At 43.0% G+C, this 12,009-nt stretch overlaps 1 pseudogene; it reads right to left on the bottom strand.

Moving 5' to 3' along the window:
* Positions 1 to 370: 370 nt before the first annotated feature.
* Positions 371 to 11,718, bottom strand: LOC121017993 (bolA-like protein 2; annotated as a pseudogene).
* Between the last annotated feature and the right edge of the window lie 291 nt (positions 11,719 to 12,009).

Here is a 12,009-nt window from a genome sequence, read left to right as displayed (position 1 = left end):
GAGCTCTAGAGTTCTTGTTCTTCTCTGTTCTCCAACTTGTAAGCTTTCCATAACTTCCTGATTCTTTAGTCAGCTTCCTTCACCCCATGGCTATTTCCCTTCCACCCCACCCCACCATTTCTTGGACAGTCAGTCCCTGCCTTCCTGGTAGTTCCCTCTTCCCCAGACACGGCTCCTCCCAGGGACACTGAATTTGTCCTGTGATATGAAACCTCTGGCTATTTGGTCAAGCCGGTTCCTTTCTTACAATAACACTACTTTTTATTTTATTTTATTTTATTTTATTTTATTTTATTTTATTATTTTATTTATTTTTTAATTTTATTTTTGGCCATGATTCATATTTAATGGCTGTGCTTGTCCTGGTCCCTCATTTCTGCCACTCATAGGCCCACTGCTCTGGGGTCAGGGTTTTTTGCTCAAAGGCACGGACGTACAGGAGCTCTTCTGCTAGGCACCTGTTTACCAGCCCATGTCTCTGAAGCGGCAGCTTCCCCTTGAACTTGGCTGACACCACTAGAACTTGGAAGCTGGACGTGCAATGGTTGGGAGTAGTATCTTCCGCTTCCACAGACACTGCCTCCAGGTCCTGCTGCTGTTTTCTCTCAGAGGTACTTGATGCTATCACATTGTGATAGCCCAGCCAGGATGGAGCCCAGCTCTGACCCCATTGCTTTTAAACCCGTTGACTAAAATATATGGAACAAGAAAGGAAGTCCATTATTTTGAAAACCATTTATCAAAACGTAGAAAAACAAAAATCATGAAATTTGTGATATAAGGATATATGTGCCTTTTTTTTTTTTTGTCAATTATAAGATCTGGTGGTGAGTCCAATGACTTCCATGAGGTTGAAATGGTGATGAGCACAAATGATATGGCAAGTTGTAATATCATATTACAACATCTGTGTTCTTTGTTATGGACAAATTCACAGGTATCACATATACTGCTGTAGTTTGTTGCTACGTTCATAATTGAATGCTAAATTTCAGTTAGAATTTAGTAAAAGTGAAGATATAATATTTTTCTCATACAGGTTCATGGATCTCCTGAGTATCATTCATAAACCCCTTGGCCATTGTAGACTTCAGGTCAAGAAATCCTGTTGTAGATGATCCCATGGTTTGAAATGCTATATATGTGTAGATATTGCCTAAATTTATATGACAATATCCCTTTGGATATCTCCTAGATACCTATAAAACTCCACATATCAAAAAATGAATTTCTGATCTTATCCCCCAAACAGCTTCTCCTTGCTTTTTCTCATCTTAATAAATATCACCCCCATCCTCCTGGAATTCATTCTCTACACCTTTTCACTTTTATGTCTAATTTATAATTCATTCCATCATAAATTTATTCACCAGATATTTAGTTAGCACTTACTATATGCCACGCACTGTTATAGGCATTGGGATTCAGCAATGTATAAGACAAGTCCTTGCTCTCATGGACTTACAAGATATTGTTGCGAGGCATTGACAATAAATAAGAGAATATAGCACATGGCATATGACAAATTAGTTATCAACTAGATACTCTAAGGTATTATACCTCAATGCTTCTTTAGTCCTGCTACTTCTTTCCATACCCACTGACATCCCTTCAATCTGAACCACTTTAGACTCTTGTTTGCAATAGTCTTCTATGTGTAGTCTGCAGCCAGACTTGTTCTGGTTCAGTCTTTTCTCTGTGCAGCAGCCAAAGTGAGGAGAGGGTCATATCCTTCCACTGCTGACACCCTTCAGTGACTTTCCACCACACTTGGAATAAACCAGGACTCCTCACTGGAGGGTCCTGTGTGATCAGGTCCTCAGCTACCCACTGTCTTCCTTTCCTACCAATTCCTCACCAGTTCTCTTTGATCCTCTTGGCCTTGCAGTTCATTGCAGGCATCAGTTTCCTACCTCAGGATCTTTGTCTCTCTTTAAGCCTGGCTGGTTCCTGATCCCCTTCGGATCTTAACTTAGTTCATCTTTATCCAAAATGCTACCTCCTTGGAGAGCCCTTTCCTAATCCCTGAATCTAAATTATATCCGTCTCTCATTCTACCTTAGAGCAACTTCTTTTCCTTTATATAGCAAGCTACTAGTTACTATTTTATACAATATTCAAGCATCTATTTAATATGTTTCTCCCACTACACTGCAAGTTCCAAGATGGTAAGAATCTTGTCTATTTTTCTCACCAGCTGTGTAACAGTTCCCAGCATATTGTTAGTGCTTAACAAATGTGTAGCTGTTGAATGAGTTATGAGTTACTATACCTTCATCTCTGACATCTGCCCCCAAACTCATCACATATTCCAGGTTCGTACTTCCTCTTTTATGCACAGGCATATTAAAAGCTCTATCTATACTTAAATTATTCCCGACCTAATCAGATACAGTTATTCTCAAATTCATCTATCCATCCATCCATTCATTCACTTAACCATTATTTATTGAGCACCTTCTAATTGCAAGGCCCCATGCCAGGCAGTATATAAGATTGAAAGACGAATAAGACACGGTTTTTGTCCTCAAGACATTTGCAACCTAGAAGAGGATTTAAGAAGTTTCTCAGTAGTCATAGTGGGAAAATGGGTGTTCTGTGCCATGTCAGCATAGTGAGTGGTGACAGAAGTGCAAAAAAGGTAAATAATACTTCCAAGTAGAGAATTCAGGATAACTTTCATGGAGAAGGTGGCAAATGAGCTGGATCTTGAAGGATGGGCAGCGTTAGATGGCCAGAGGTAGTAGAGGAGGCATCCTAGATGAAGTCAACCTACTGCACATAGAGTAAAAAATGTGCAGAAATAGAAAAATACAGGCGTGTTTTGGGATCCATGAATGGCATACCTGTAGGGGAGCTATGGAAGGCAAGGATAGAGTGTCTGGCATTTTGTTCTTTATTTCATATGTCCCGGCGAGTCAGCAAAGATTGTTGGACAGAGGAATACAATAAGAGTTAGGAGGGAGCACTGGAAAGACCTAATTGCCTGTGTGATTTTAAGTGAGGTTGATTTTCCTTATTCAACTAAGAGATAAACAAAACATGGGGTCAGGATGTTTATCAGGGAAATAAGGTATCTGTGTGGTTGGAGTGGATGGGGAAGTCCTTGTGAAATAAGGAGGACAACCCTTTGCCTTCTAGCTGGGACCCTGACTCATGGATGTTAAGGAGTCAAACTCAAAGTTACAAGGGCCACTCTTATCCTTAGACTGAGAGCCACTGGTGCCATAGCTGGGCTGTATTAGTGCACCTGAGCTGCCATAACAAAATACTACCAACTGGGTGGCTTCAACAACAGAAACTTACTTTCTCCCAGTTTTGGAGGCTGGGAAGTTCGAGATCAAGGTGCTGGCTGATTGCTTCCTGATGATCATCCTATGTCCTCACATAATCTTTCCTTGATGCATGGACATTGAGGGAGGGATCTCTCTCTCTCTCTTCCTCCTCTTATAATCCTATCAGATTAGGACCCCAATCTTTTGACCTCATCTAAGTTTAAATACCTCCTAAAAGCTCAATCTCCAAATATAGTCATAAGGGGGAATGGGGCTTTAAAATATGACTTTTGAGAGCACATAATCCAGCCCATAGTTTGGAGCAAATCAGCCTCCAGAGCCTTAAGAATCACAGACAATGCAGGCTTCTAATAACATCTTCTGGGGACCCCTCTCAAGGGACAAAATACAAATAGACCCTACCTGTTTTATATATCAGGCCTCCACATAGGCTTTCCTCTAAAGGGCAGGTTATGCTGCTAAAAATATTTTAGGAAACACTTGACCTAGTTTGATGACTTTATTTTACCAGAGGAAGAGAAGATCCTGAGATTCAGAAAGATAAAGAGACTTGCTCACAGTCATACAACAAGATAGAGACAAAGTCTAGTAGCCAATGAACATGACTAGAATCATGTGCAAGGACTCCTTGTCCAGTATTTTGTCGATTGTTCCTCATAGATTTCTCCAGGCTTGAGAGAGGAGGCCATGGAGGTCCCCATCGTGGGCGTGACTAATGGGGACTCTCCTGGCATAGAGGGTTGCTTACTGAAGATCTTGTCCAGAGGAGGAACTAGTGCCCTCCTACTCCAGATGGCACTGGTCTTTTATCTGTTCTTCCTTCCCTACTTGGTCTGCGTGCCCAGACTTCTATAATGAGTTGACAGGAATTATGGGCTACTAAATAATTTGGATGTTTTTCCTAAACAAGTGTACCCAGAAAATTTTTGTCGTAGATGCTTAAGTGTTGATCTAATTTGCCGTCTGTCAGCCACCCAAAAGAATCAGAGGAGGTAAGTGGTTTCCTCTCTGGAGATGGGAGAGACGGATCCTTGCCACATAGGGAGAGATTGATGTGCCGAGGATTGTCAGATCAGCTCTGATCTTTTACGAATCCCAAGACACATAATGAAGACAAAGAACAAAGCTTTTGGGGCAAAGGAAGAACCTGTCTGGGGCTCCTTCTGAGTTCAGAATGCCCAGACTTGGGTTGCAAAAGTTATTTCTATAGAAAAAAAGAATTGATTAAAAAAATCTATTTATCTTGTAGCTAACAGGGTGTGTGAGAGGGTGGCAGAGAGCTCCATACATGGTCTCTCCTGGTTGCTGGAAGGCCCCTTTACTTTCCCTTATCCATGAAGATATATCAACCAAAGCTGCTTGCTGCTACGTTAAGATACAGGGCATCCAGATGGCCAAATGTTTTCCTTAGACCATCTCCCTTTTATCATTTACTCATCTCCTTCAGGTCATAGCTTAAATGTTTTTTATCTTCTCCTCAGAAAGTCATTTCCTGACCACCCTACCTTCCCCATTATTATTCTCAACGTGAAGCTTTTCCTCTCCTTCAGAGCACTTAACCCAGGGTATAATCATATATTTATGTTTGACGTTTGCCTTTCCCAGACTCTAAGCTCCACTTGGGCTGTGATAAACACCAGTGTATTACGGGTGTTTGATCAGTATCTGGCACATCATAGGCACTCACTGAATATATATTGAAGAAACAATTGGTTTATTTCCGCTAATGTGGAAGTTTTCTTGTTTTCTCTTGTTTTATTGGGGACCAACTACTTGTGTCTTTATGTTGCATTCAATAATCTTGGTAGCTGTGGATTTTCAGCCCAGAGCTAAGAAAATAAAGGGGTGTGAGAAATGAGTTTAGTCTGTAATTGTCCAATGAAAGATCAAATCTTGGAATGAGACTTTCTGTGACAAATTCATTCATTTAATCTTTCAGCAAATGTTTATTGATCAAATACTATATTACTTGCACTGTAAAAGTGCAAGGGATACAGAACGAATAATATGGATATGGTCTTTGTCCTAAAAGAGCAGATAGAAAAAAGTCAACAAAGAGAGCATAAGCAGGATGGTGTGCTGGAGTGTAAGTGGGGGGAAACTACATAGGGAGGGGGCTGAAAAAGTCTGCTCTATACCAAGGCCTGGGGATCGAGAATGCACCAGCCATATAAAACAAGCACAAGGGGCTAAGGGAACAACAAGTGCAAGAGGCCGGAGATGGGGATGAGCTTAGCATGTTGGAGGGACAAAAAGGAGACAGGGATGCAAAAGTAGAGTAAACAAGGGGGGAGCGTGGATTGAGATAAGATCAATCAATTGAGGAACAAAGTTTAGAGTTTATTATAAGAGCAACAGGAAGCCACTGGAAGATTTTAAAGAGAGAAGTGACATAATTTGGTTTATATTTTAGAAAGAGTGGAGATTGGATTAGAAAAGGGCAAGATAGATCCAAAGAGACAAGTGAGTCTATTGCAGTAGTCAAATCAGAGAGGGGGGGTTGACCTTGGGTGATGGCAGTGGGAATGAAGAGAAGTGGACACTTGAGATTTATTTAGAGGTAGAATTGACAGGTCTCAGTGATGGAGTGAATGCAGAGGATGAGGGAGAGGGAGAAATTGAGGATGACTCTACTATGACAAATGGCCTTTTCCTTGAAGTCGTGCATCTTTTCAATTTGCTACTGACTTGACCCACCCTGATTTCCATCATCGTAAACCATTAAGGCTTTCACTGTTTCCTCCTTGACATCACTTAGGCTCCATATTTAGCATCTTAATTCAATAAGGTACAATCTGTAAGGCTCATATCTTGATCTTCACAGCTCATTGAACCTCTTTAAATGGTCTACAACACACATGAATTAAACATGGTGGACAAAGTGAGAGAGACTCTAAGTGGCAGTCATCCCCTCTCTCTTAGCTAAAAGTTCTGAGCACAATCCAGGTGGGGCTTTGACTGAAAGGTAATGCTGATGGTTACTGCCTCAGCAGGTGTTCTCAGGAAAGTTGGAGAAAGTCAAGTGTCTCAAAGAGAAAAGCATATGGGGAAATGAAGGAGAGAGAGACACAAAGTCTGAAATACCAGGGACTGACAGTCAAGCACCTTTACCATCCTGAAAAACTGAGCTAGATGAGGTGACCAGTGTTTCATTAAGCCTGGCAGTATAAGTGTAGACACAGAGCCAAAGAGGAAGGGAAGGTTGGAGCTGGGTGGGAGAAATGAGGCTGGTAATGGGAATGACAGTGGCTACATTTACTGCAGTCTTACTATTTGCCATGCAGTGTGCTAAGCCCTTCAGGCAATTTGTACTATTTGATCCTCACAAAACCCCTGTAAGGATGATCTCCATTTTACAGATGAGAAAACGTAGGCTCAAAGAAGTTTAGGTAACTTGCTCACAAATAACAAAATAACTGATAGAACAAGGATTTAAACCCAGATTAGTGTGACTGCAAAGCCTGTGTATACTCCATTGCCTCCTTTAAACAGAGAGAGACTAGAGGGAAAGTGGAGGACGGGTAGATGGAGAGAGGGAGAAAGAGCCTAGGAGAACAAATGTACTTGATCTTGCAAGAAAGTAGTTGACGAAAACGAAGGAGAATCTAACCCGAAGGAAAAAAAAAAGTAGATTAGTATACGACATGAGAGTGGATCAAATCTTATGAAGTTTCTAGAGATGGATACGGTGTGTTGTTAGCAGCCGCCCACTACATTTCCCTGCTGGCTGTGGGCTCATAACTTCTGCCTTTATTGCTGTTTCTGCTCCCAGACATGAACTCTCTACCTTGAGATGAGCCAATAGTCCCTGAATCCCCTGGACCAGATCAAAGCCCACCCAGGGAATGGAGAGGCTGGGGGGGAGAGCTGTGTGAACCTTGATTCCCGAGTGAAGAAAATTCATGCTAGATGAAAGACCCCAAAGGAGAAGAGCTATCCTGTAATTAGGTGAGATTTATAACTTGGCACCGAAACTGCTCATTTAGATATTCATTTTCCCTGCTCTTGCTCCACGTTTTCAAAGAAATTCCACTAGCATCCTTGTGGCTCCTGGATCCCGGAGGACATTCCAGGAAAAGGTTGTTTTGCTATTCAGAGAAAGAGGACCGGAATAATTGAAGGCTCATATCTTCTGCCTCTGTGTTCTGGATGCACTGCACTCAGTCTGTTACCAAGTGTTTATTGAGACCCAACTAGATGACAATTTGTTGATTAGTCAATTGTACAATCATTAGTACAATTGATATTGATGCACCACATCCTGTACTAGATAGCAGAGCTACACAAGTGAAACTGACAGATACAGACCCTGTCCTCATAAAGCTTACAGAGTACTGGAGTAGATAGATACTGAATAAGAAATAAGAACTTGTAAGTGCACTTATAGTACAGGAGACACATAAGTATTCTGACATTCTGTCATCACACCTCAGTTGGTGCCTTTAAGTAGCCCTTTGACCCTGGATAAGTAATTTCTCATCATAGTGAGCCTTAGTTTCTTCATCTGCAAAATGACGACCATTCACTCTTGCAATACATGTTTATTGGAGCTGTTCTAGAATTGCTTTAGCTAGACTGACAAGAGAAGGCCTTGCTGGAGATGGTGTTTAAGCTGAGACCTGACCGATGTGAAGGCATCAGCAGTGTGGAGGTTGGCAGTGGGAGGAGGTATTTCAGAAAAAGAGAATGTGCTTGCAAAGCCCATGAGGTGGGAATGAGCACAACCCTGTCCTCCACTACTCACAGGCAGAGTACTATGAATTGCTGATACAAGAGTAATTTATTGTTTTTTTTTGTCCTCAAAGTTTTTAGGTATGGTTATTATTCTGAATCACAGTCCCCACCTCAATGAGCTTCCTTTATAACTATGGAGGAAAAAGCTAGAATCTTTAGAAAATATAAGATGATGGTTAACAAAGTGCTAAGTGGTGAGTTGGCACTCAGAATGTGCTGTGGAAGGTTGGAGGTAAGGAGGTCGGTGTAGGAAGGGATAGGTACATCCTCTTTGTCGTGGGGGTTAGATGTGTAAATGGTGACTGTGTTCTGGGCTAGACATGCACCGAATGGTGGAAAACACAGGTGCTGCACTTCAACCTGCAGTTCCACCTTCTTCTGTTGCTAAACCTACCCTTGGAGAGAAAAGGCTATGTTGTTGCAATGGTTTGATCTCTCTGTGGAGCCACTGGCCTTGGGAAGAGCCCTTGTGGGGTGTGGGAAAACAGAGACTGGATCCAGAGAGAAATATGACGGAGAAAGAGAAGAATTGAGGGGCCAAAGAAGTATCCCCAAATAAATAGCAGTTGGCTCAATTGGCTAGATCCTTGGACTTTAGAAGCCAAGCTCTTTCCTGCCTCCTGCCTTCTCCAAAGCTCTCAGGCTATAGATAACATGGTTCATGGACTTGGCTGTTTAGTTATGGCTTCATTTCAACTCCAAGATTGGATTTTTTGTTGTAACCTATGTTGGAGACCATATGGGCATTTCAAGCATCCCATGCCCATAAACCAATAAATACAAATGAAAACAAATCAACTCAAAACAATGTTCTCTCTGTCTCTTGCAGGCTGAGCCCTGGTGGCAACAGCTGCAGAGGAGATGAGGAGCCCCCATGCTGTTGCCTGGCTAGCTGTCCCCAAGCTCCTCACCCAGTGGCATACTTTAATTACACTGGTACTTTTTTTGAAGGGGTATCTGCCACCCAAGCGGCCTTCTCATTTCTGGAAGGAGGCCAGAAAGCTTCAGTCTTTGCTGCCATATCAGGACTTGAGTTTATCTCAAGAGTGTTGTGGAGAGTTGCCCTGCCAGCAGCATGTGGCTCAATTGCCCGGGGAGGAAGTAGCAGACCCTTCCTATGTTCAGTAAAACAGGTCTCTGTTTCGGGTGCAGTGGCCTTGTCGTTGGTGTTATGGTGCAGGGAAGGGGGAAGGGAAAGGTTTGGGTTTAATGAATAGACTGTTCTCAGTAGAGAAAATATCAATTCACAAATGAGCCAAGGTAGGAAGGAAACTTCCTGACATAAATTAGACATATAAGCAGACAATTCAGGAAAGAGTGGAATCAGCTTTCTGTGAAACTCTAATTGGAGAACTATTTATTTATTGATGTTATTGCCTGGATTCAAAGAGATGAAAAAAATGACTTCTAAATTAACCCACACATACTCATTGAGCACCTAGTGTTTACCAAGTATTCTTCATCCTAAGTCTCTTTTCCTTAGAGCTATGCTGTTCCTCTAGAGCATAATCAGCAAACTATGGCTGTTGGGCCGAATCCAGCCATGTGTTTGGTTAATAAAGTTTTATTGGAACACAGTCATGTCCATTCACGTACCTATTGTTTGTGCCTGTTTTCACACTGCACTGGCAGAATTCAGTAGCATGACAGAGACCGCATGGCCTGCAGAGCTGAAAATAATTATGATTTTGCCTTTTACAGAAAAATTTGCCATCTTTGCTCTTAAGTTTTGTGTTCTGGAAAAGAATTTCACAATGAGGTGATAGCTGGGAAGAGGTGGGAAGGAAAGGAGAAGGGAAGTGATATGTGCTGGATGGGACATTGGTGTAGTAGTTCAGCACATACACCCTGGAATCTAACAGACCTGGGTTCAAAGCCCAGCTCTGCCAGTTATTAGCTGTGGCTTTGGGACATGAATCTCAGATTCCACATTTGTGAAATGACTCTGACAACTGTACTTACCTCCTAGGATGGTTATGAGGACTGGAGTGATTAATGTAAGCACTGCCTAATGCAAAATAAATGCTCCACAGAGAGAAGCTGTTCTTTTTATTACTAACTAATCCTATGTTCCAGGCAGTAGGCTAAACACGTCATGTATGTTGGTTAATCCTTGCACCTTTCCTATGAGGTAGGTATTTTTATTTCTACTTTACAGGGAGGGATCTGTAGCACAGAATGTTGCTTTGGGTACAGGACTCATGGGTGGCAAAGTAGTCAGTGGGAACTTACATCCTGTGGATCCTGCAGGAAGCAAAATGGTGAAGTAGCTATGGGCACCAGCAGAGGCTAGGGAGAGCCAAACCACCCTTCAACTTTTGCCAGCACAAGTCCCAGCTCCAGGAGGAAACTGTGAACACATTTCCTGAGTTGGTGCAGAGGTGTCTCTCAGAGGGTGAGGGCAGAGTGCACCCCCCAGCCTGTGGAGGAAATAGGCCTCTGGGTAGTTTCATTTTTAGAAATGGAGCATCCATGGCCAGAGTCCTGGGAACCTTTGTGTCGGGGAGTTGACAAGGTCTGCTTTGGGACATGGGATGGAATTGCATGGTTTCCTCCATTTCCTGTTGCCCTCACCTTTAATTTCTACCCACAGTTCTTGATGTCATCCTGGGACTGGACAGAAAGTACCTGGGTTGGGAAGGGTAGGTTACAGCTGAGAAGAGGGTGGTGTCTAACAGTCACGATGGAATGACAGCCAGGGAGAGGAGGGTGGTGAAGCTACCAGGTGGTATCTTGAGGCTAAATCATACATATTTTAAGGCAAAATCCAGAAGCTTTATCCAGTTACCTGGGTCTATTGATATCACTTGGACTGGATCAATATATCTTCCTGGAGAATTCAGAGGAGAAAAATCTATGTGGGGCCTGCTCTGTAGGGAGAGCACGTTGGTGCCAGAGAGACAGCTCTGTGATGAGAATATTAAGCACTCATGAACTGATATTCATACCATCTCCCAGGCTGGAGCTTGTCCCGACCCTCCAGATGGGGCAAGTGGTATGGATGGAGAGTGAACAAGCAGGCTGTCATACATTCACACACAAAAGGATCGAGCATTTATTGAATTCCTATGGTGTGCCAGGTTGCACGCTGGGCACTAGAGTTTCAACACTAACGAGACACCACGACTGTCCTTCAGGGACAAGCTCTGGGTTTGCTTTGCCTATGGAGTGGGCTCTGAAGGAGACCCCAGGTGCCATGGACACTGCAGAGCAGAGGTGTGGAGCTCACTCCTTCACCAGCTGCCTCGGTGATGCTTTGTTGGAGGATGCTAGAGACAGGTTGCTTCTCCAAAACCAGTCCCCCACCCATTCCTGGGGTACACACAATGACCATTCCTGAAGCCTGAGTCACCTGGGTTGTTTAGCCTCACATTATTTTCTTGTCTCTTTGTTCCTCATCTCCTGTTTTGTTTTCTCATCCACAAGTGGGAGGGCTTCATTAAGCTAATTAAAAAGGCACCAGGGAGAAAGCATGACAGAAAACCACTTTGGTTTTCCTGAGTGACACAGAGGGAGCATCATCTCTGCTTTCCTTTCCCACAGTCTGAGCTGCCTCTTCTCCTGTGACTGTGAGGTAGAGGTTGGGGGTGGTAGGAGATGCAGCAGCAAAGACAGGGGGCAAGATGGAGACCCTCTCAAGTAGCTGAGCTAAAGCCCAGGCTGCCCGGCCCTCAGGCAGTCTCCACATCCCTGCTCGTCCTCCTCCTCATTCTTCCAATGACATCATATTCTACTAAACCACCAAACTTACAGTCTCAATTGCTGGTGTGTGTTGGGAGAAGCATGCTCATAGAGAGCTGTTGCTTCAGGACCTTTCTAAAAGAGAATGGCACATATTCCTTGTCAATATGGGGTACACCTGGGCATCGGGATAGGTCTTTCTTCTATCGAATTCAAATCCATTTTGCTGTTGCCCAAAGCCACAGATCTTTTGGAGGGGGAGAATGGAACAGATACTTGGCATTGTGATAATTGATCT

The sequence above is a fragment of the Herpailurus yagouaroundi genome, unplaced genomic scaffold, assembly GCF_014898765.1.
Source record: "Herpailurus yagouaroundi ecotype Mexico unplaced genomic scaffold, PumYag 77, whole genome shotgun sequence".
NCBI lineage: Eukaryota > Metazoa > Chordata > Mammalia > Carnivora > Felidae > Herpailurus > Herpailurus yagouaroundi.
The sequence above is the reverse complement of the archived record's forward strand: the minus strand, read 5'-3'. Positions and strand labels throughout refer to the sequence as shown.